This window comes from Lepus europaeus, chromosome 1, assembly GCF_033115175.1.
Source record: "Lepus europaeus isolate LE1 chromosome 1, mLepTim1.pri, whole genome shotgun sequence".
NCBI classification, from domain to species: Eukaryota; Metazoa; Chordata; class Mammalia; order Lagomorpha; family Leporidae; genus Lepus; species Lepus europaeus.
This window is the reverse complement of record NC_084827.1, coordinates 157,614,972-157,640,030: the sequence shown is the minus strand read 5'-3', so window position 1 is coordinate 157,640,030 and position 25,059 is coordinate 157,614,972.

Below are 25,059 nucleotides of genomic sequence, written 5' to 3'. Positions count from 1 at the left end.
ACTGAAGACCTCTCTTAGTCTCAGATTCTCTGTCTCTCTACCATTCAAATAAATAAATAATTAATAAGCAAAAGGTACTCATAATGTTTATTTGGAGAAAATTCCATATACTTTTTGTGTTTCTATTTTAGAACGTCATTTCATTATAAAATTAAGTCTTGAAAAATAATTTACTATTTAAAATCCAAAACAAGTAAAGTGTTTTATCTCCTCAAATTTGGAAAGCTACCAAAAAAAATTAAGTATTTTTTAACTTTGAGCACATTCTGAGTTTCAGAAATTCAGGGAAAAAAATGAATAAAATTTGTTTTGAATAATTCATAGTCACAGGAAAAATAAATTACTTTTTGATCTGGTGAAACTATTTGAAACTTATGATATGTTTAAATGATCAGTTTATGGCAACATTCAAGCACTCGAATTAGAAATTTTAAGTAACATATCCACAAGAAATATTTTCCAGAAAACTCCTTATTACATTGTGGGCACACAGAAATTATTTTTAAGGCCTAGAAAGAAGCCTATATTTCTTTCATTATAAATCATAACATTTGTTTCTGGAGAAGAATTGCTGAAGCAAATTATTGCAACAAGTACAAATATTTGCCAATTTGATTTTCATTCTGAATTACACCATTTGCATTTGCAGGTCATTAGCGCCGCCTTGTGGACATGTGTAAATATTTTTGATTTAAGGTGCTTGCATATCTGAAAGAGTACTTTTAGGATTTGAAGCATATTGAAAAAAAAAGATTATCTTTTTTTAATTATTATTATTAATTTGAAAGAGAGAGATACAGAGATAGACATACAGATAGAGGGCTCTCATCTGCTGGTTCATTCTCCATAAGCCTGCAACAAACAGGGTTTGACCAGGCTGAAACCAAGAGACCAGAACTCAATCTAGGTCTCACACTTGGGTGACAGGGGCCCAAGTACTTGAACTGTCATCTGCTGCCTCCCAAACATGTGTGTTGTCAGGAATCTGGAACTGAAAGCAGTGCCAGGACTCCCACCCAGACAATGATACAGGATGCAGGCACCCCAAACAGTGTCTTAACCACAGAGCAAACACCTGCCCTCTGAACAAATTATTTAAAACCAAATTGAAATAATACATTTATTTATATGCAAATAGAGGGTGTAAATATTATTCAAGGATGTGTACATATATATATAAACAAATATTTATATATATATTACAGTTTATGTATGTAAATAGATCTCAAAAGATCATGTGATTCATACATAGGTTCATAAAATTCATAGTCATCTCAAGCATGGCTCCAGAGATATTTCCCCTGTCTTCTATCACCTGCAAAATTATGCAGTGGCATTTCCAGTCCCAACAGCTGTGATCTAGGAGTGGTTCTCAATCCTGACTGCATATTAGAATAGAGATATTAACAACAACAACACATCTGGGTGTGACCCAAAAGCATTGCATCACAATTCTGGGTATAGACCTGGGAATCTTAGAGCTTTGCAGTTGAATACAGTCTGGGCTTCACCTTCCTGGTCTAAAAGGTTTGCATCAGGATTCTTCAGGTGGAAGAGAATGCAAAAAATGGGGGGGGGGGGGGAAGATGAGGCCCTGTTACCTGCAAGTGTGAGAATGGCGAGATATAAATCTTAACATTCTGCAAAGGAGCCATTATTGTAGAGTTATAAGAAGGAAGATAAGTCTTTTCTCTTCTGGAGATTTCAAAATATTTTCCTAATTCACCAGGCTCACTCATAACAACATATTATGGCACAAAATAAAAAGAGTTGTAGAAGGACTAAGAGAGAAATCACTGTTTGATTTGTGCAAGATTTGTCATCATATTTTAATAATTCCCTGGGCATATATATGGACAGGATTTTTTTTTGCTAAAGTAGTTAATCTGTAGTTTGAAACATTTGAAAGTAATCAACATTTATATCTTAGATGTTTAAAGGTGTTATGTGAACTTTTAGGCAATGGGTGTAAGCCAAGCCTTTTTAATGAAAAGACTGGTTTTACTGCCGGTAGACACCTAAAAACACTCTGTAGTTCATATTAATAAGACTGAAGGTAATTGAATGTCAGCAGATATGGTGATTTATAAAGTACTTCGTACCCTGTGTATAATGAAAACCCTTGGTTCTGAGTCCTAATATTTGATGAAACATGATGGTGGCTTTAATTCCAATGGCCAATTTGACTTAGAACCTTCCATCATTTTTATAGGGAACTACTTTACCCTGTTTCTACTATGCCTCGGGTTTTCATCTTAAATTAAAGGGAAAATAGGAACAATTTGAATTTTAACTTTTTTCCTTCCTTCAGCTAACTGATACCCTTTAAGGTAATAAAATAAATATTTTAGCAAATATATTGAAATTAGAGATGTCAAAGTGAACATAAATTCGCTGGAAGCAGTCACCCGAGGAGACAGACGTTTACCTCGCTGATAAGGCTCTTGCCCTCAGTGTTTTTTGGAGTGCAATTTGAGAATTGCTTTCTGTGCTGGCAGAATATTCTTTGAATATCTGTTTCTACGACAAAAGTTTGTTTAGAGGTGGATTTGAATTTTCTTGTTCAAAATTAAAGCCATTTGCAAACAAGACTAATGAGTAATTGAGTTAAGTTGGATAATGAGTAAAATAAAATAAGATAAAATCAGGTATGTGTGATAGATGTAAAATAAATTCAAATTTCACCATTCAGGGGATGTGCATAAAGTCTCATATGATTTGTGTTCTAAGGGTTGTGGGTGTGCTCTGCTGATGTAAGTTTCTTCTGTAATTGAAATGCTTATTGAGGGGTTTATTAAGTGTTTTTTGAATTGAAAAACGATTATAATTGAATACATATGCACATAAACAAGTTTAGGGGTGTGTGTGTGTGTGTGTGTGTTCGTCCAGAGCATGCCACTCGATTAATTTTCAGAAACTGAAAATGCCCACATAACTAGTATACACATCGAGAAAGAGGGCCGGTGCCGCGGCTCACTTGGCTAATCCTCCGCCTGCGGTGCCAGCACCCCAGGTTCTAGTCCCGGTTGGGGCACCGGATTCTGTCCCGGTTGCTCCTCTTCCAGGCCAGCTCTCTGCTGTGGCCAGGGAGTGCAGTGGAGGATGGCCCAGGTCCTTCGGCCCTGCACCTGCATGGGAGACCAGGAGAAGCACCTGGCTCCTGGCTTCAGATCAACGCAGTGCACCAGCCTCAGCAGCCGTTTTGGGGGTGAACCAACGGAAAAAGGAAGACCTTTCTCTCTCACTATCCACTCTGCCTGTCAAAAAAGAAGAAGAAGAAGAAGAAGAAGAAGAAGAAGAAGAAGAAGAAGAAGAAGAAGAAGAAGAAAGAGAACATTACCCAGCTAGTAGGATATTTAAAATCAATTCCAATGCTTTCTATTCACAAATCCTGAAAAATAATGCGAAAGAAAACATGTCATCCAAAAACAAAACCTTAGAAGAAAGGCAATTGCAATTTAAAAAGCAAGCTCATAGTTCATGTAAATACATTAAAAACTAAAACATTTTTGTATTACAATAAGACACTTAGTGAGGTGCTTATACCTATTCACATTTCATAAATGCCTTGATAATTAAATATTTTACAAGAAGAAAATTGAGAGAGAACAAGTTTTAAAAAAATTGATAAGATTTCTAACAGGTTTCCATCATTTTAAACTGTAAAATTCAAACTTCAAGGGACATTCCCTAAGTAACTTCCATAATGTTTGTATATTTTATTCATGTTAATGTCAAGAAACAGCCTCCCTAAGTTTTCATCCCAAACATGAAGGTACGCGCTACTTGGAGGGCAGTGGTGCAGATCTTACGTCAGTCTGTCTAGGCTGGGGCCCAGGAGTCATTCCCTTGAGGATAACAGTAAGGTCTCAGTTCAGTATGTCCACATTGGGCCTCCGGAGTCTGCATTTCTAATAAAATTTCATTTGGTGCTGAGGTTGCTAGTTCTAGAATCACATTCTTAGTAGCGAGGGTTTAGACTTCAACTTGGATACAGATAGCACTACATAATACTGTACACTTTTCTTTCTTGTTAGTTCAAATATTTTTTTCCCAATCATGGACATGACATGCATTTTATCCCCTGGGTGGTTAAAAACATATAAAAAAATTCCCATTACCATGCTTTGCCAGACTCCCTATTGTCAGTGGTAGAAATTCACTCAAAAACTTCTCCCTGTTTCTGGTTATGTTGGCCTTTCTCCAAGTCCCCACACTTGCAGCCTCCTGTAGACATGCTGATCTCAGCACTCAGTCTCTAGCTCCATTTAGTGTCCAGCTCACTTCTTCGGTGTGGTTCTGTGCAATACAAAAAACGGTAAATCAGTGTCCTGAGTCCATGAAGTCAAGAAAGCTCCATGAGTCAACAGTTTAAAAAAGAATTCTGCATACAAACAAAATCCAGAGATACCCAAGGCAGCAGTGGTACAATAATGCAATTCAGTACTGAATACAAATATCCAATAAATTTCGTATAATTTTGAAATATTCCTTGCTTTTTTGTTTTGGTAACAAATTAGTTCTTTTATATCAATTGTGCAAGATTGAGATGAATAATTTCAAGGTTGAAAAGAGGGGTCAATGCTAACTTTAACGGTTATAAGGCTAAACCTAGAATATATAAATGCAATTATGACTAGATAGAATATTAATAGCTTTGGATTCATGGTTAAATTTAAAATAATAGAAGAGATTATCCTGTATAAACCTTTAATTGAATACTTTTTAATTAAGGTATTGAAAGAACAACGAAGTTTAAACCACTGCAATGGAAATAAAAGAAAGAAAAGAAAAATGAGTGGGTGCTATGGCACAGAGAATTCAGCCACCACCTCCCACGCCAGGCTCCCATTCCATATCTGAGTGTCCTTTTGAGTCTTGGCTCCCTAGCTCTGATCCAGTTTCCTGCTAATGCACTCTGGGAAGCCGTAGATGATGGCTCAAGTATTTGGGTCCCTGCCATGGATGTGGTGGCTCAGCTGGAGCTCTGGGTTGCTGACTTTGGCCTGGCCCAGGTCTGGCTGTTGCAAGTATTTGCATAACGGACCAGCGGATGGAATCTATCTTCTCCTCGATCTTCTCTCTCAATTTCGCTCTCACTGCCACTCTATCCCTTCCTCTCTGCCTTTCAAATAAAATAAAAATACAGAAAAACATGTAAGTAAGATGGAAACATAAAAACATGTATTATTCAATAATATGCTTAGTGTGAAATTTTCTGATCAGAAAATACTATAATTGGTAATAACCCATAATGAATTCTTCTAAATCAACTCACAGAGATTATAAATAATAATCAAAAAAAAGCAATCAAGTTTGAGTCTTTCCAAGACAAATGTATGTATATTTTTACTAGATATGCCTATGAATTGCTTCAGTTTATTCCTCCAGTATTCTGACTCTTGTTATCAATTCTTTTTGTCATTACGAAGCCACAGTGACAAATTAACATATCAAAAACAATTAAGTGTATCTCTCTGCATTTCTGGTTCATTCGGACCATGGCATAAAGAGCCCTGTTCTGAGAACTGAAATCCTGGGATCTAATTTTGGCCCCAGCACTAATTAGCTTGTGATCTTGAACAGGTCAACTAAATTCTGATTCCTGGCATCCAATTCTGGGACAAATCTTTGATGCCAGTCAGGAAGATTTTAAGAATCCCAGGAGAAAGCTCAGCACCAAGTCTCATTCTGACCTTACTCCTCACTTCGAAAAACTAGGTTCTTGGCTTAACTCTTAAGATAGACGGCGGTGTGGCCGCTCTTGATCTCTCCCTTGCCTCTTGTGCTTCTGCTTGATTTTAGCACAGGCTCATAGCTGCTCTAGCCCTGAAATGCAAGACTTTCTGAGTTCCCCAACACTTTCCAAATACTCGAGACTTTCTTCTAAACCCTGGCACCCATAGCTACTTTCTCGACTTCCACTCCCAGGCTGATCTAGGCTGCCCAGACTTCTGTCCCATGCTTCTTGCCCCAACCCTCTTGATTCTGAGATAGATCCTTCTGGCAAAGCAGCCCCTGCTGCAGGAACTCTGCTCCTCACGGTGCCAAGCTTAGTTTTGCAGGGTTTCCAGGTCTCACCTAGGACCTAGCTTGTGAGAACAGGAAGGTGTTGAAATAACACTGATTGCTGTTTCAGGGGCTAGGCATGGTTGGCGGTCTGAGGGTGATAAACTGAAGACACGGTTGCAACAGGGCAAGCAGCTCGAGCGGAAAAAGAAAAGCAAGTGAGACTAATGTGTTGCATCACTCGAGTAGAAGGTTTTCAAATATCATTGGCATAAAAGGTAGCAGATTAAGAAAACAAATAACAGCTTGAGCAACCGCCTACTAATATCAGCCTTGAAATAGTGGGAAAGAAGAATTTATTTTCTAAGGGTCATTTAACATATGCTTCTCAGGGAAGGGGCAGTATTTGTAACCAATGTCTTTCTAAGAAGCTCTCATTTAGGGGCCAGAGCTGTGGCACAGTGGCTTAAAGCTCTGGCCTGCAGCACCTCCATTCCATATGGGTACTGGTTCAAGTCCTGGTTGCTCCACTTCTGATCCAGCTCCCTGCTAATGCACCCAAAAAGCAGCAGAAGATGGTCCAAGTCCTTGGGCCCCTGAACCCACAGGGGAGACCCAGAAGCAGCTCTTGGGTTCAGATCAGCTCAGTACTATAAATCCTAAAGGTTAATAATTCCTCTGCTCAAATTACTTCTTTCTGAGATCTCTATTGTAAACTGTGTCCATATTTTACAAAAGCAAAAGCCAAAATGCAACACATATAAGAATAGAGCTAATATGAAAACAATAGGACTGCCTCACATTGATACTCCTCATTTCAGCAAATACTACTTCTTTAGTTACTCACTGTTATTTCTGATGACTGATTTTTTAAAATACATACCTTATTATTTTAACACTAAGTTCCTAATAAATATGAACTTGTCTGTACATAAAAATATGGGTTCCTAAGTCCACAGAGTTAAAATTTCCAAGTGAAAACAGGAATTTGCATTCACAAAGTGACCAAGTCATTCTGGTGCTGCCTTTTTCACACTGAAGAATGACTGTTGTGTGTTCATTTTAATACAGGCCCTGTGCCTACAATGTGAGGGAGACAAATGGTTTTGTTTAAAGAGCATGATGGGTTTTTTTTTAATTTTTTTTTTATTTGACAGATAGAGTTAGTGAGAGAGAGAAAGGTCTTCCTTCCATTGGTTCACCCCCAAAATGGCCACCACGGCCAGCGCGCTGCACTGATCTGAAGCCTTTAACCAGGTGCTTCCTCCTGGTCTCCCATGCAGGTGCAGGTGCCCAAGCACTTGGGCCATCCTCCACTGCCCTCCTGGGCCACAGCAGAGAGCTGGACTGGAAGAGGAGCAACCGGGACTAGAACCCAACTCCCATATGGGATGCTGGCACCACAGGCGGAGGATTAACCAAGTGAGCCACAGGCTGGCCCCAGCATGATGTTTTTAAAAATGAGGACAATTTAAATATGTGTATGCAGAGTGTGCTAACCTTGTTTCTCAATCCTACACCAACTCCGCAATTCCAGAGGTGACTTAGATGCCTGTCCCCTGTTGCATTGGAATTTGCTACCCTTGACCTCAGTTATCGGACGAAAATTCCCATTACCAATTGCAGAAAGACATTAAACAAACAAGGTAGACAAGAAACTGTGCTAATTTATATTGCTTAGTCTAAGTAAGCTTTCTTTTCCCTCTGTACTGGAGAAATTAAAAAACTAGGAAGGACAACATCCAACATTATCTAAATCTAAGAACAAGATCACCTTTCAATTCAAGTGGTTTCTTTCTTTCTTTTTTTTTTTTTTTTTTTTTTTTGAAAGTCAGAGTTGGACAGTGAGAGAGAGAGAAAGGTCTTCCTTCCATTGGTTCACATCCCAATGGCCGTTAATGCTGGTGAGCTGCACCGATCTGCAGCCAGGAGCCAGGTGCTTCCTCTTGGTCTCCCATGCAGGTGCAGGGCCCAAGCACTTGGGCTATCCTCCACTACCTTCCCGGGCTGGACTGGAAGAGGAGCAACCAGGACTAGAACCTGGGGTGCTGGCGCCGCAGGCGGAGGATTAGCCAAGTGAGCGGGGGCTCCGGCCGAAGTGGTTTCTTTTTAACTATAGATTGAGCTACACTGTCACAATGGTTTTAAAATGAAGGTAATGCAGAGAGCGGGTGCTGTGGCATAGCCGGCTGAGCCGCTGCTTGGATCATCAGCATCCTATATTCATGAGTCTGAGATGGAGTTCCACCTCTGCTTCCAACGCAGCTTCCTGCTAACGCACCTGGGAGGCAGCAGAGGATGGCCCAAATACTTGGATTCCTGCCACCCATGTGGGAAACTCAAATGGAGTTCCTGGCTCCTAAGTTTAGCTTAGCCCAGCTCCAGCTGTTACAGGCATTTGGGGAGTGAACCAGTTGACTGGAGATATCTCTCTTTCACTCTCTCTCTGACACTCTGCCTTTCAAATAAATACATAAATAAATCTTTTGTTTTAAAGTATCCTGGTCTATGATATGAAAATAAATGAAATTACTCTCTAGTATTGGGCATTATTTTAAGTATGTAATACTTAAGTAGTTTTGAAAATTCAACAAATTTTTATTGACTATTATTTTTAGATAATCAATAACAAAAATAGGGTAGCAACAAATTCAAATGAAAAACAGATATGATCTCTAATCTCACTTGGGCTAATGGGAGCATAAAATAAAAATGTGTGTATATGTGTGTGTTTATAGAGATAGATATTTCCCTTTTAAATGACCTCTGCATGTCAGCTAACAAAAATTTTTCTAAGAGAAATACAAATGTTGGATAATGTCTTCACATTCTATGTGTGTATATAAGCAAGAGATTTACAAAAAAAAAAAAAAAAAGTAGAAATTTCCAAAAAGACACGGTTAATGCTAAACCCTGCACTCTCAAAACAGAGAATGAGTTTTAGTTCTGAATACGCAATTAAATTTTCAGTATTTTATAAAGATAAATGGTGGCATTAAATCATAAAAATAGAGCCAACAACTAAGCATGGTTTTTAATTGTCTCATTCTAAAACATTTAAATACTCCTGAATCAAGACTAAAGTACCACCAGTAACATGGTTCTGGTATAAAAGTAAGCCTTCATACATTTCCCGGTTTCTGAACATGTAGTATGGGAAATCCACCTTGCTTTGTTTTTGTTGTCTCTGAGGATTTGCATTTTTACAACTGTTTCTTTCATTTATTAGTCAAATGTATACTAGAAACAAATGACTTTTTTTTTCTCGATCTTTAAATGCATTTATTTTATTTCTTTAAACTTACAAATGACTTTTTTTTTCTCGATCTTTAAATGCATTTATTTTATTTCTTTAAACTTACCAATAAGAAATCCTCCATCTCCTGGTTAATTCCCCAAATGCCTGCAATAGCCAGGGCTGGCCCAGGCTGAAGTTAAGATATCAGTCTGAGTCTCCCCTGTGGGTAACAAACACTTAACTACATGAGCCTACTGTTTCTCAGGGTACACATTAAAAAGAATTCTGGAATCCACAGCAAATGCATGGATCCACTCAAATGCATGTACTCTGAAATGGGACATAGGCACCCTAATAGAGTCTTAACTGCTCCTTTGTTATATGGAAAATTCTTTATAATTGGCAGCATAAAAATGACTGTCACATTTTGTCTCATACCTTAATATTCTGAAATGCTTTTCATTTTTATAATGTGATTTATTTCAAGTTGTTCTTGTGTCAATATGAAAATCTTATTTTTAGAAAATAAGAAATGTTATTTTTAGAAAAATGGAAATTTGCAGTTTAAAATTGATTTGTCTCAGGAGAAGGAATGTTTTGCAGCTTTTTTTGCAGCTTATGGGCATTGAATGTGGCTGAATCTGATATTCCAGTTCTTTCATATTGTGGTGCTTACACTTAACTCTCAGCATAGCTTTGGCAAGACCGCAAGCTCTAGCATAAAGGGTGTTACACGTTTATCTGTTCGGATCCTAGGATGAGCAACAAAACTTCTTTTGTTCAAAGAATAACTAACAGATGAGTAATGAAGTCACTTACCCAAAGCCAAATTCCATTGTCAATGAGAGGAGATTGGGATTGTACAGCTTCATCTAGCAACTATGTTGGAATTCGGCTTTTCCAGCAGAACTCAGAAGGCAACTGTTGTTTCAGCCAGGCTGTTTTATCTAAGAACACACCAGCAATTCATGAAGTATTTTCATCTGTTCAGTTTTTTTTAGAAGGAGCCCTTGAGCTAGTGCTATTTTGTAAACTTAACCCCTGAAACAAACTGGGTGTTTTCCTGTTTGTCCTCAGTGGAAGCCTTTTGTTGTTGTTGCTGAGTAGACATTTGGAAGCTGTGAGAGCTTCTTGGTTTTTGTTTTACTTTCTCACTAAATAGTGTCTAAGTGCTCATTTAGCAAGGGAGTCGAAGGAAAACTGGGAAGGCAATTCTTTAGAAAGCTTGTCTCATCTTAAAATTCCCGGTACCAATACTCTGATGTGTAAATATTTTGCATGATATGAATGGAGTCAGGACACATCATCTGTCGAAGTGCAGAACTTAATCCTTACTGAGAAATAAGCCCCTGTGGAGGTTTGCTGCTGAGGTACTACGTGTGTTTATTTATTTGTTTAATTTACAAGGCATCTTCACTCATCAGGAATATGCCTGCTGCTTCAGAGGGGGGCATTGATTGGAATTTCTGTGCAGCACCTTGAGCAGGTTCCTCCCAGTTCCACAAATGTAGTGCTTCTCCCAAATAGGAACACGTTGTAAAATAAATGCATAAAATAGGTCTCTCCTTCTCTCATGGACACAGCTCCAACACTGCCCTTGTGAAAGCTGGCTGCAGACATATTTTTATTAGTTTTAGATTTGTGCAATTCTCAACCTGAGTTGTGACAGTGAATTAACAGCAGCCCAGCCATAAAATTGTTTCCTCTCAGTAATGTCTTTTTGCAATTTTTAACAAAATCTTTGCCCAATTTTATCTGCATTTTTCTATTATCTTTCCTGCCATTTTTATTTTCTTTCCAGCAACCACTCTAATAAATTTTGACTCTCACATGATTATGTTAATTTTTGGTGTCATGTATCTATAAGGTCTCTTTTGTGTGAACTCCAGGATCCATGATAACCCACTGTATTCTCTCCGGTGTACACAGAATCATCTGCTAGCCTTGGTCTTAGATAAATGAACTTGAAGCTTAAACAGCCTTGTATTTTACATGTGTCTGTTCTGGACCATTTCTTTATAGTTCATATTCTATGATTGGGTTATGGGAAAAGGTCTAAAGTTGGGAACAGAGTCTGTCAAGAGATTATTTTTAGCTTTTAATGATGAAAGAACTCTAATGTCTTATTTACACAGTATGCAGTAATCAGGAAGCGTTCAGAACATGGCATTTTAGCACCAACGAGAAAATAATCCTATCTTAAATCTATAAACTTTTCCACGACCACTACAATAGAATAGTCACTAATAAAATTTATGTTGAGGGTCACAAATGGTGGATCAATGTATGAGTAAGAACATAGGCCTTTCTCTTTTTTCCTATAACCACGGCACAGTTAATCTAATAGTTTTTCACTTTTCTTTTAACCCTCAGGTAATGGCTATAGCTAAAGACAGGATATTAGCTCATCTAATTATCTGATTTATTGTTATATGTTCTACATACTTAAATTTTCAGACTTTTCACTATGATAGCAGAAAATGTAAACCTGGAAGAGGCTGTAATATAAGTTTTCTATAGCATTCATTAGATTTATCTAAGACCTAGACAAGATATTTTCTACATGGTCCCTCCTAAATTCATTGAAATTCAAGGTAATTAATTAAAGCCCTGTATTTGTGCATGGGTTCTGAGTAATTAACTGAAGTGAAACACATGTATCTCTAATCTTGCATGCTGTGATTAAGATAGAAATGAAGACATCCATCAAACTAGATTACTTCATCATCAACAAGGCTCAGAAATATCTTTACAGCTGCTAGGCTCATTTTAATGATATCAGAGTGTCTCATGTCATGGCGTTAAGTGAGGCACTATTTCTCTCCATTAAAGAAGAGAATATTAAACATGAGAGTATACTAATCAGCACGTGAAAGAAATTATAATGCCCTTAAAATTTCTTCACTTAGTAAAATTAGAGTAGCTAAAGAAACAAAGGTATTTGTGTGTTTATGGATCTATTTTCACACTTAAATGCACAAAAACAGAGCTATGAAGACCAATCATCATTAAAGGAAACATTATCATATATCATATTTATCATTATTAAAGGAAACACATAAATCCCTCTGGTAATTGCTAATGCATTTGAAAAAGAACAAGGAATGGTGCTGCCTATCCTACGTAAAATAATATATAAATACATACATATATGTATATATATATACATATAATTGATGGCCCACAAAAATGACACTTGTTACCTTTTCCTCCACTTAACATTCCTCTTTCCAACAGGTTTTTGTTTTTACGGGCTTTGTAAGCACCTAATTATTCCAAAGATAAAGACTCACTGACTCTTCCAATTTTTCGTGAGTAATAATTGCCGCTAATAATATAAACCTGGACTTTGGGGCACTCACCAGAACTGGGAAACAGCAGAATAAGACCAGAAGTTGTCTCGGGATAATGAATGATTTGACACAAAGTGATTTCTTAAAAGCCAAAGTTACCATTTCAGGAAATTCATTCTCCTGTGGTTCAGTGAGCCATGAGGGAGCTGAACGGAACAGAATGAGGATAAATCAAAAGAGATCCTTTTCTCTGGATATCTCAAAATGCTGCAAGAAGTACTAATTCTCATCTCATGCGATTAATCCACTGAGGTTCACCATAAAAACTGGCTAAGTGACAAATGGGGAAATTACATGATTTGAGACTAAAAATATATCCATATTCATAGTAGCTTGAATCAGCAAAAATACATTTCTATTTAATTTTAATTACTTTAGCAATTGCCACACCAAAGAAAATTGTAGTTTTAATTAATATGTTTTACTCCATTTTGTTGTATATTTAAGGATTTTTATGATTTGTATTCATTTTGATAGGACTTCACATTGAACATAATAAAAGTGACTAAACTCTCAGACCTCAAAAGTCTATGGGTTGGACTGATTCACCTGAATTCAAAGAAAAACATGCAGATCTGCAGGGACAAAATTGCTGAACCCTACACTTTTCTTACATTTATATTACAAGGAAGAAAGGAACTTGAGAAAGTATCAAATAGTGACATGAAAACGACATGTATTCAGTGAATAGAATTCCCATACGGAAGGAATATCTGTCTACATTACAACCATTACAACTGCTAAATCAAATGGCAGCATTAATAATAGATGAATTGAAAAAGTATATGCATAGGTCTCTGTCTCACTATCCACTCTGCCTGTCAAAAAAAAAAAAGTATATGCATAGGAAGGGAAACTAAAAATAGTAAACTAGAGTGTCCTATCAAAACTAAAATAATGTTGTTAAAATACATTTTTGATGTAGAAAGATGTTTGTATAATACTAAATTTTAAAAGCAAGTTAAAATGTCCTATATTCATATTATTTAATATGTAAAAATAATCTATAAATTAAAGTAATATCTATTTTTCTTTAATCTAAAAATCTTCCTAGAAGATTCTAGAAAAATATGTAATAAACCTTAATCATAGCCATATAAAATATGCTCATGTACTTTAAAATATTTGTATGTCTTCTAATTTTTCTAATATACACACATACTACTTGTGTCAAAAATTCTTTTTCATTCAATTCTAGAGTTTGGGTTCATTCAGGCAGTTGTTAACCATTTGTGACTCAGTCTTCATGACTTTTCCTGTGAAATATTGTCCCCTCAAATATCCATGGAAACACAACAATGTAATTTCTCAACAGGACAGGAACAAAAAAGAAGCTATCAGCTAATGAACAACCTTAAAACTCCAAATAACGAAGTCAGTGTTTTTAAATTACCAAAGATAAAATAAGCCAAATGGCAACATCAATTACCAATAAATTGAAAAGAAAATGTATTATTCATTCTGTTTATAGATTGTTTCATTGTTTAACTAGTGGACTGATGTTTCTTGAATCAATGAAAGTGGCAAAATTGTTTTTATTACTTTTTTCCTAATCTCATCCATTTTTCAAGGTTTATGACTTATAATAACATTAGAATTTACAAATAGAGCAACAGCTAAATAAACAAACAAAGTCAATAGCTAGCTAGAAGTACTTTCTCACCACGATTCTCCCTTCTTTTAGTAGCTATTTTGTAGTGGGATTTGATTTGTGTCTACCATTAGCTTTTTAACTACTTGAAACTATAAAAGTAACTAGAAAAGTTTTCAATATCAAGTATTACATACAATGTGAACTTTAAAGTATTAATAGAAAATTAATTATTTCTAGTTGGTTTAAGGGTAATAGCTGTGGGATCCCTTTTATTTATATGACTTTTGAGTTCTTCCTGAAATTCCTCCTATAAATAGTAATTCTACCTAAACTTTATTTGATAGAAAAATCAATGCTCTCAGCCAAGGACAACATCCTTTCAATTCATAGCAAATAGGAATTTAAGTGCTGCTAAATTCATTACCAGCTAAGGACAAGTATAGATAAGGAAATGTTGATGTGAATCACTTTCCACTAACTAATGGAGAATATTTTTATTGAAAACAGGATAATCTTTTACTGATAATATAATATGCAAAGTCAGTATGCAATTATGTCATTATTATGTTTAACACCCTGCATCTTAGATTACTAAATATACCTCCTTATCTAGCAATCAGTGACCCGTAAAGAAGATAAAATGCTTTTTCCATAAGACAGGTAGAAAAGCCAATTAGCCTAGGTTCTGCATCAAATAGCCTTTGATTTGATGCTTGATATTAATTGTTTTTAACTGTGTGAATGTTATGTTATTTAGTGTGTCTAAACCACAAATGGCTCCTGGCAAGACCTCATACCATTAACAATGAGACTAGCAGAGGAAAATTCAAAAACACTCACGGGGATTGTTTGTGCTGTTTTTGGTTGGGTACGTTTTTGCTCTGTGGGATAGAAGACAGTTTAAAACAGCACTGCATGAAAAAAGCAGCAACTGACCGCAGGTTGCAGTCTGCTTGCTTCAGTGAAGCCGAGGTTTCTACAGCTCCATCTCAGCAAAGGGAAGGTTTCTAACGGTCCCCTGCTGACTTCAAATGTGTTCACAGCCTGCACGCAGCAGCCACAGTGGAAACTTACCGGTGTGATAATAATCACTTAGAGTGAGGCTGTGGGGCAGACCCTCTTCCTCCAACCAGAAATCCCCTGAGTAAAAGCTTGATCCCCTGGAGAGACACAGAGCTACAAAGACATGAAAACAGGTGTGTTCCTTTCCCTGACATTCAGAGACACTGAGTATGAACAGCTTTTCACCCTTATATCCTCAGAGTCCAAAAATTAGCACAAGTTCCGTGGTGCCTCAATTTAGGCAATTAATTTAGAAGTGCCTGCAAACATTGGTTGAGATCACTTCTAATATGTAAAAGAGGATTTTTTTTGTTAAAAAATATTAAGCTTCTGGTGAGGAAGAGACAGAGGCAGGGTGTGTTTGTGTATGTGTATCTCAGTGTTTATATACCATAAAAATATGGAATAACACACAATATGTCAATAATTATTGCCTCTGGTATGTGAGGTCCAGAATAGACTAGAAATCATTCCTTTTAGTTTTCACATTTCTGCATTGCTTGCACTTGTCACATCATACTTTTATAATTATTTTCTAAACCTTTTTTATAGTTTGAATAATTTTCTCTGGTGACCTATGTCTCTAATAAACCTGCTGTAACTTTTTGCAGAAGGTATGGTATGAGTTAATACACATAACCAAATGTTCTTGGAGAATCAATAATGTGCAGCTCATTAGGTTCAAGGTAATTTTTAATTAGATTAAACATTGGTATGCTTCTTTCTAAATTGCAAAGTGCTTTGTCCATTCATAACCACATTTTATACAACAATGGCTCTCCGAGGTAGATATTATGCTTGACATATTATAATACTTATATCAAGATATTACAGTAACATTATAGCTAGAGTAGAATAATAAAAGCAAACCTGAAAATAAAGTCAAAGAAAATATTCCATACAATAAAGATATTTGGCTACACTGAACTGAGATATTGTGGAATGCTGTCAAACCATTCTTCAGCAAGACTCCTAAATGCTAGTACTCTCCCGTATCAAACATTCACTCAGCAGTTGTGGAAATTCAGCGAGGGCTAGACCTGAGACAAGAGAACATTAAAGCAGTTCCAAGTTTGCCTTTGGATGGACTTGGGAATGGGCCCATGGAAATTTAGTTGTGTAATTCATTATTTCATTCATCCTTATTTTCCTCTTCAGCCAAACAAAATATTTAACAAAATGTATGGGAAATCAATAGCCTGTTAATTCTCCAGCTGGTCGTCCAATGCCAGGGAAATTAACCTTACATTCTGATTTTGTCTGTGAAAGCAACCAGCTCAATCGGAGACATAACTTCGAACCAAGGAACTCAAGGATATCTTAAAAATATAGCTACCAAGGTATGCTACACTGAACAGAATTTTTAGTGGTGAAACCATAATATGCATATGTACATTAAATATATGACTGTATTTAAACTTCCATCAGTAACTATGAAATGCTTGCAGAACCACCCCAAAGAATACAAAGAAAGTAAGAGAATCTATTGGAAAAACAATTCAAAAACTATTCCCCATTTATCTAATTCCAAAATTGAGAATTAATAGACCTGCCTTTGATAAATTTCATGGAATAACCAATCTAATCTGTGTTCTTACACAATGTCAATCTAGCATTGTATCTACCTTAGCAGGGTGAAGTAAAGTGGGTATTTGCTAAGTTTCTTCTGTCAGTGAGCAATAATTTTTTTAAGATTTATTTATTTGAAAGGCAGAGTTAGAGCGAGGCAGAGACAGAGAGAGAGAAGTCTTTCAGTCACTGGTTCACTCCCAGGATGCCTGCAATGGTCCAGAGCTGTGCTGATCCAAAACCAGGATCCAGGAGCTTCTTCCAGGTCTCCCACGTGGGTGCAGGGGCCGAAGGACTTGGATCATCTCCTACTGGTTTCCCAGGCCGTAGCAGAAAGATGCATTGGAAGTAGAGCAGCAGGGACTCGAACGGGGGCACATATGGGATGTTGGCACTGCAGGCAGCAGCTTTTATCCACTACACTACAGTGCCGGCCCAATAATTTTAAATTTTATAAAAGTTAGTAATGGGGAAGGAGAAATGGGTAAAGGTTGATTAACAATACTAAAGTATAGTGAGACAAGAGAAAAAATTCTGCTGTTCAGTTGCACAAGAGGGTAACTTACAGATAATGAAAGTGTACTGTACATATATTGTTAAAGCTGGAAGAATGGATCTTGAATGTTTTCACCATAACAAAATGATAAATGTTTGAGGAGACAGATGTGTTTACCCTGATTTGAACATTATGCAATGAATGTGTGTATGAAAACATCACATGGGCCGGCGCTGGGGCTCAATAGGCTAATCCTCCGCCTGCGGCGCAGAAACACCTGGTTCTAGTCCCAGTCGGGGCGCCGGATTCTGTCCCGGTTGCCCCTCTTCCAGGCCAGCTCTCTGCTGTGGCCCGGGAAGGCAGTGGAGGATGGCCCAAGTGCTTGGGCCCCGCACCCCATGGGAGACCAGGAGAAGCACCTGGTCCTGCCTTCGGATCAGCGTGGTGCGCCGGCGGCAGCACACCAGCTGCAGTGGCCATTGGAGGGTGAACCAACGGGAAAAGGAAGACCTTTCTCTCTTTCTCTCTCACTGTCCACTCTGCCTGTCAAAAAAACACAAACAAACAAACAACAACAACAACATCACATGGGAACTCCCCCAAATCTGTATAATTTCTTTGTATCAGTTACAAATAAATAAACCTCTAAATGGGAAAAAAGTTAAAACTCAGAAACTTTTTTCTAAAAAATTCAAAATTCATCAAGAATGTGAATTCCAACTAAATGAGCACTGTTTCCTTTTTATGAGATGCACAGATAGAACTCCCCTTTGCCTGTCTCTAAACTGCTTTTTAACCAAAGCAAATGTGACCTAACAGTGGAAGCCTCACTTGTACATATGGCTTCCGTCAAGAGAACTGGAGCGCATGGATGCCCAATCGCCATCCCAAATTCCTGTCAGTGCAGGGGGAAGCATTTCATTCCATCGATATGTTGTATAAGAAATTGAGGCTTACACAGATTAATAAGTTAACAGGAGTCTGTAGCTGGGCCAGGAATAGAATCCAGGTTACATATTTTTAGACTAGTGCCTCTTTGATTTTCACACACAATCTGATACTTACCCATATGCTTTAAAAGGACACAGCTTTCAGCAAGGAGAGTAGCAGAAAAGAGAGAATCTGAACAACCCCAGGACTGAACACAAATCTGCATGGCATGGGCTACGCATGTTTGGCACCTTCTCTTTAACCCACTCAAGCGTTCCTTCCAATCTTTTTCTTCTCCCTCGAGTTCCCCACTTGTCCTTACTCTGAGGAAACCTAACTCTCAAGGCCATAACCCCAATACTATTAGCAGCCACCTTCCATATTGCAGGCACCGTAGTTAGTACTTGACTCAAATTACTTAATTTAATGATCACAACAACCTCATGGAATAGGTGTTATTCCTGTTCTAAAGACAGGAAATTGAGTCTCTGTGATTTACCAGATAAAGACTTGAGTTCTTTGGATATATTGTTGGAGTAAAGAAAACCTAATAGTTCTGTTGATTTTTTTTTTTTCTTGTTTGTCTTTAGGTTTATCTCAAGTTCCTTTAGGTTATCAGCCAGATAAAGAAATGGATGACTGGTGATTCTTAGTTACCTTGCTTATACACATGTTACAGAAAGAGCATGTTCAAGGATTTAGTAAGAGGCAATATAGTATACAAGTAAGTAATGTGGGATCACACTTTTAGGTTTAAATGCTAGCTCTGCAATTTATTTTATGTTGGGCAAATTACTTGAAATTTTGTCACCATTTTCTAGTCTTTAAAAATGAGGTCAGGTGCAGGTATTTGGTCTTGTGGTTAAGACACCCACATCCGATAGCAGACTGCCTGGATTCAAGGCCCAGCTCCACTTCTAATTCCATCTTTCTGCCAGTGCCAACCACGGAAGGCAGCAGGAAATGACTCAAGTAGCTGGGTCCCTGTCAGCCATATGGGAGATCTGGATTGCGTTCCCAGCTTTGGCCTGGCCTGTTGGAGGAATTTGGAGATTGAATCAGCAGATTGGGGACATTTCTCTCTACTCCCCCCATTCTCTCTCTTCCTCTCTCTCTTCCTCTCTCTCTCTCTCCTTCTCTGTGCCTTAAAATAAAAATATATTTTAAGTAATAATTATAGCAACTGTTCCTTTTTCACAGTATGTTGTGAAGCTATAAAAAGCATTTGTACATGCTAATGCTTAGATTTTTGTATAGCGTGTAACCAGTGCTCAACACATACCAGCCATTGCCATTCCAGAAAGACTCACTGTCTGAGGCCTTGGTAAAGGGCCCAGTGCCATTGGTGCCAATTATTTTCTCTATTAGCTTCTCTAGTCAGCTAATCACAGAATGGTCTCCAATATATCACATTTCTTCAAACAGCATATAAACATTAAATGTTATATGGGGAACTTTCTGCACATTTTGTTTAGGCCTAAATTGGTTGGAGTTGCTACAATACATAAAGGATGTTATGTTTATTGATATTTATTATTATCCAGAGTCTAAATATATTAATTTATTTAATTTTCAGAATAATACTATAAATAAATCTGTCATCATTTTAGAGATAGCAAATGGATAGACAAAGAGGATAATAAACTCGCCACTTAATAAATAATAGATAAGAGGTGATGAGGCCACCAGATTCTGATAATCTGGCCATAGAGTGCATACTTTTAAGCATTTTATTATAGTGCTTCCCATTGTGCTGTGCATTTGATTATTTTATTCTCATCACTCTGATTCACTGAGGACATCAATAAATGTGCTTTATTATTCCCCATTCTCAGCATTTTAAAGCCTTAGGTTCTTCTGTAATAGGGACAGGCATTGCCTAGGCTGAGTCTTGGAAGAGGATAAAGGAATATCTGATTTCTTATTAGCTGACAGGACCTTTGCTTTAGGATTATAGCTATGCACAGCTCCACACCTGATCACACCATTTGCTGCTATGTGCTCCTTGTGTCAAGTCAGCACATTACCAATGTCCTCTGAGTAGTAGAAATTGAAAAACAGTGACCATAAAATTTGATACTGCTCATTAAATTAAATGTAAAATGACAAATCTTACATAAATAAAATTTAGTGTTAACTCTTTTTAACATGAAAGGTAATATATTAAGAATAGTGTATTTTAACACAATAAAAGAATTTCAACATCAAAAGTCAGGCTCCTAGTTGGGTTCCATGGCAGCATCCTGATGATTTCATAGTGTAGATGCTTCGTGAATGAGCTCTTCCTATCTGTATGTTAATCCAAGTTTCCAGTCAATTACATTATGTAGAACAAGATTTGTCTCAAGGCTCGCTATCTCATCTGCTGTTAGTTGATCACAGAAAATGAGGCTTTCTGTGAATGAAGATTAAAACAAGTGTGCTTCCTTCTAAAGCATACACATGCATGCTCATACATGCACACACAGAAGGAGAGCTAGGGAAACTTACTTTCAGTATATTCCTTATGTGACTATATGGCCTTAGCCTATCTTTTTGTTCCTCAAGCTTAGAGATGTGTCTCAGCCCTGGCACAGCCAAGGGGAGCCTACAGTGACTAAAGGAGTCTCATCCATTCTCATCCATTTACTCCCCAGAACTGCACGTATATGGGCATTTTTAACATATGCTATATATGTCAAGGTTGTGGAGTGTCAGCTAAGCTAGTATTCGTGATTCTAGTTTACTGTGTAAACAGAGCCTACCTTACTCATGTGAGCACAGACATTTAATGAACAATCAGTACAGTTTATAATTAAGGTTTTACATGCACTATACATGTTGGTTTGTTGATGTAATTTCACCTTCTAAGTTATTCATTCTTGTTATCTGTCCATTATGGAGTCAGTGGGAGATGATCCTTTGACCTAGAGTAGGATTTGCTCCAGGTTACATCTGCCTCAAAAGTAGGAAGTTGAGTTTCTCTGGTCTCACACAGTGCTGCATTCTTCCTGTGTACTTATGTGTATCAAAAGGGTCACACTTGATCTTATTCTCTCTGCACTCAAGCCAGAACTCATATCTGTCCCTGTAAAGTTGGAGGAAAAAAAGGTAACTTCTTGAAGGCAATCACACTAGAGTAGGCAGCCTCAATCCTGACAGGGTCACCAAATGCAAAGGGCTGGTATTTTGTATGAAATCTGGCTTATAAAAGACAGGTTTCCAAGGCTGGCGCCGCAGCTCACTAGGCTAATCCTGCGCCTGTGGCACCGGTACTCTGGGTTCTAGTCCCTGTTGCTCCTCTTTCAGGCCTGCTCTCTGCTGTGGAGTACAGTGGAGGATGGCCCAAGTGCTTGGGCCCTGCACCTGCATGGGAGACCAGGAGAAGCACCTGGCTCCTGGCTTGGGATCAGCGCAGCGCACCGCCCAGAGCAGCCATTTGAGGGATGAACCAATGGAAGGAAGACCTTTCTCTCTATCTCTCCCTCTCACTGTCTAATTCTGCCTGTCTGCTGTTAAAAAAAAAAAGGCAGGTTTCCATTTGCTTCATATGGCTAATGATAAAGCATCTTTTTTTTTTTTTTTTGCCTGTTGAAATGTTACCAGCCTTGCCAAAGATAAATGCCACTTCTGCCCATAACAGTTTTGTGAAATCTTGACCATTAAAATTTTTTTCTCACTGTTCTCTAGCTTGCCAGTGTTTCAGTTATTGGCTTGCCTTACAGAGTCACCTTTACTCTTTCTTGGACCTTAGTCAAGGCCACCCCAGCTCACCTCAACAAATTTTAACAACTTTGAAGGAGTTTAGGATCTTGACCCCTTTTCTGCTAATAGCAACTGAGTTTGTCACCACTTCACCAGCAGGCTTCAAACTTTGCTCATTAATGGCCTTCATCAAAGAATATGCTTCACATTTATTAATTCTGCTTCCCTTAAAACTCCTCTACATATTTTTAAATTTTTGTTAACCTTAACATTTTTCATAAATCACAGTTCATTTTAGACTGCAGCACCTCTGACATTATCCTGACAGTCAGATTCACCGAAATATTTAAGTATGTGGCCTTTCTTCTTATGTCTCACCAATTTAGAATCTGATCTTGCCAGCAGTGTCCTGGAAAGTTACACTGATTTCTTTCAATACTTTATTCGGTATTCTTTTCATCTAACCCATGTGCAACTGCATAGGTTGATAGGACCAATTTTCCTAATAACTTCCTTTACCTTTTACTGAATCAAACTATCACTGACAAAGACAAAAATCTATCAAGTGCTCTATATTCAGAAAATGAGATTTTTCTATTGAATATGTACCCGAAGTACAGCTTTGTCATTTTTCCCACGGAGATACAATCTGCTCACTTTCTCTCTCTCCTACAGTGATAATAAGAGTTAATATTTATTGAACGCCTCCTTAATATTATGCTGGGAAATTAACATTTAATCTTAGTTAATTCTCACAACAACCCTATTAGGTAGGTTTTATCATCTTCTATATTCTACAGGTGACAAATTTGAAGCCCAGAGAGATTAAATAAACTGTTCAAGGTCCTGAGATGTAAGGGACACATTCAGGATAGGGGACCAGGCAATCCAACTAAAACTTCAGCCTGATAAAGGATATACTGCCTAATTATGTTTCTAACCTCATTTTAGCTTCACATGGATACTGTCCCCAATTCTACAGATTTTCCTATCTTTTTTATCACACAGTTCTATTCCACCCTTCTTAATAACAATAGTTCTATTTCTTTTTATCCCAGCACTATCATATTTTCCCACAGTGCATTCCAGTAGTTTCTTCCCTTCTTCATAGCCTCTTGATTTGTTTCCTTATATCACAAGTCTAGTTTCACTTTGATTACTAATCATGCTTTTCAACTATTCTGGCCCCTAGATAATATAAATTAAACAGATGGTAGACCAGATTAATCTAAAGTACATCCCTCAAAACTACGTAAGGTTTTGACACAAACAGGAACACGTTCCTATATTCTCATTACTTACCTTAGATAATTCTTTAAGTGAGAAAATTAAAAGATGGATCATTTGTAAAGTTAAAGAAATTTTGGAATCCATTTAATTCAATGCCTGTTTTTCCTTTGAAAAAAATTATGCATGAATATGTTAAATGACCTCCCTATAATGACAACAGCTAGTTCCTTCAATTGTTTTTCTTCAGTAGTTCTTTTGCTAAGTGACCAGTAGTTAAAATGATATTTAGGCTTAAATGTTTTTATATCAACTTCATCATTATCTAGCATCATTTGTTCCAATTTAATATGTAGTAAATTTTAAATATGTTCTTTTACTATGTTTTATGATGAGTTTCTAAGGCTATAGACAGTTCAGAAGGATTAAAAACACCAGGGATTTTGACAAAGACTTACTTATATTAGGCAACATATATTCTGGAAAATATGTGTGTTAGCAGTGTATACCAAAATATAAGGCATTTCTAATGAAGTTACTAAAAATATAAATAGAAGGCAACAGGAGAGTAGTAAAAATAATGCACAGTTTCTTAAGTAACCTCAATAATAGGGAACATTTTCTTGCTGGAAAAGCACACAGCTACTTTTTCCTCTTTGAGTATTAGTCTTGCATCCCTTCACACCCCCAGAAACATAACAGATTTCTTTTCTTGCCCTAGTAACACTGTATTTAATAAGAAAATGTACAGATTTCCTGCGATTGTTTGATTTATTATTTTCTCATTAGTGTTATTTATTGACACATTTTATTTTAAAATATTCTGGTTTTCAGTGTAAAGATTAACTTAATAAATTGAACAGGACATTATGAAGAAAAGGTTTTTTTCAAAATCTACAAAATTTGATGACAAAAATATGCCACATGAGTCAAACTGAATATCCAGGATGTCCAAGAAAATTAAAAATCGGGGGAAAACTCTGAAGCATCAAGTATGATATAGGTGCATAACTATAATTAAATTCATATCCTTTCAGACAGCTGACCTTCATATTAACAATAAAATTCAAAGGTAATGTGGAAATAGAATTTCATTGCATATTATATGCTCCGTGAGAACACAAATTTGCAATCAGAGGTTGTGGGATGGTATAACAATAATATAATGAAAAGTACTGATCTCCACATAAAGGAGTCCATTTCTTCTCAGTTTTTTAACCCTGTGATTTCTTTCTTTCAGTAGTACTCAATCTCTCTAATGAGTGTCTCCTCCTTGTAAGTCCCTAAAGCAATGGCATTCACCTGTATTCACCTGTGTTGTGAGGGATTTATCCTCAGTAGGGAAGAGACTGGCAGCAAACTACAGTGCTTCAACCTACTTTTAAGACCTATGGCTGCAAACTTGGACAGGAATCTCTTCCTGAATGTAAATTGTTTACTTTTCACATTAAAAAAATGAAAATATTTAGTGTTCTGGTCATTACAACCAACGTGGCTTAACAGACATTATCAGAAAAATGGGGAGAAGAGGGTTACAAAGGGTTGTATTGGGCCTCTAATAGCTTGAGGCCCCAGCTTGCAACTAAAACACTGCTAAGCAGAGGAAGATCACGTAACCAATCGGGTCTATAATTTTCTCACCTATAAAACTAAGATGATGCCAATAGTGGCACAGTCGTCTTTAGCATTTGTGTTAGTGTTGCTTATGCACTCATTCATATATCTCAAAAATGGATGTGAGAGGTTCCAAAAGAAAGAGAAAATACTAGGTCAAAAATTAAGTAGGCAAATCAGTACTATGGAGAAAACAGGTATAAAATGAAATCAAGGGGAGGGATGGTAGACAGATTGTATGACATATTATGAGGACACTTCCAAAAGTCTGTGGGAAAATGGA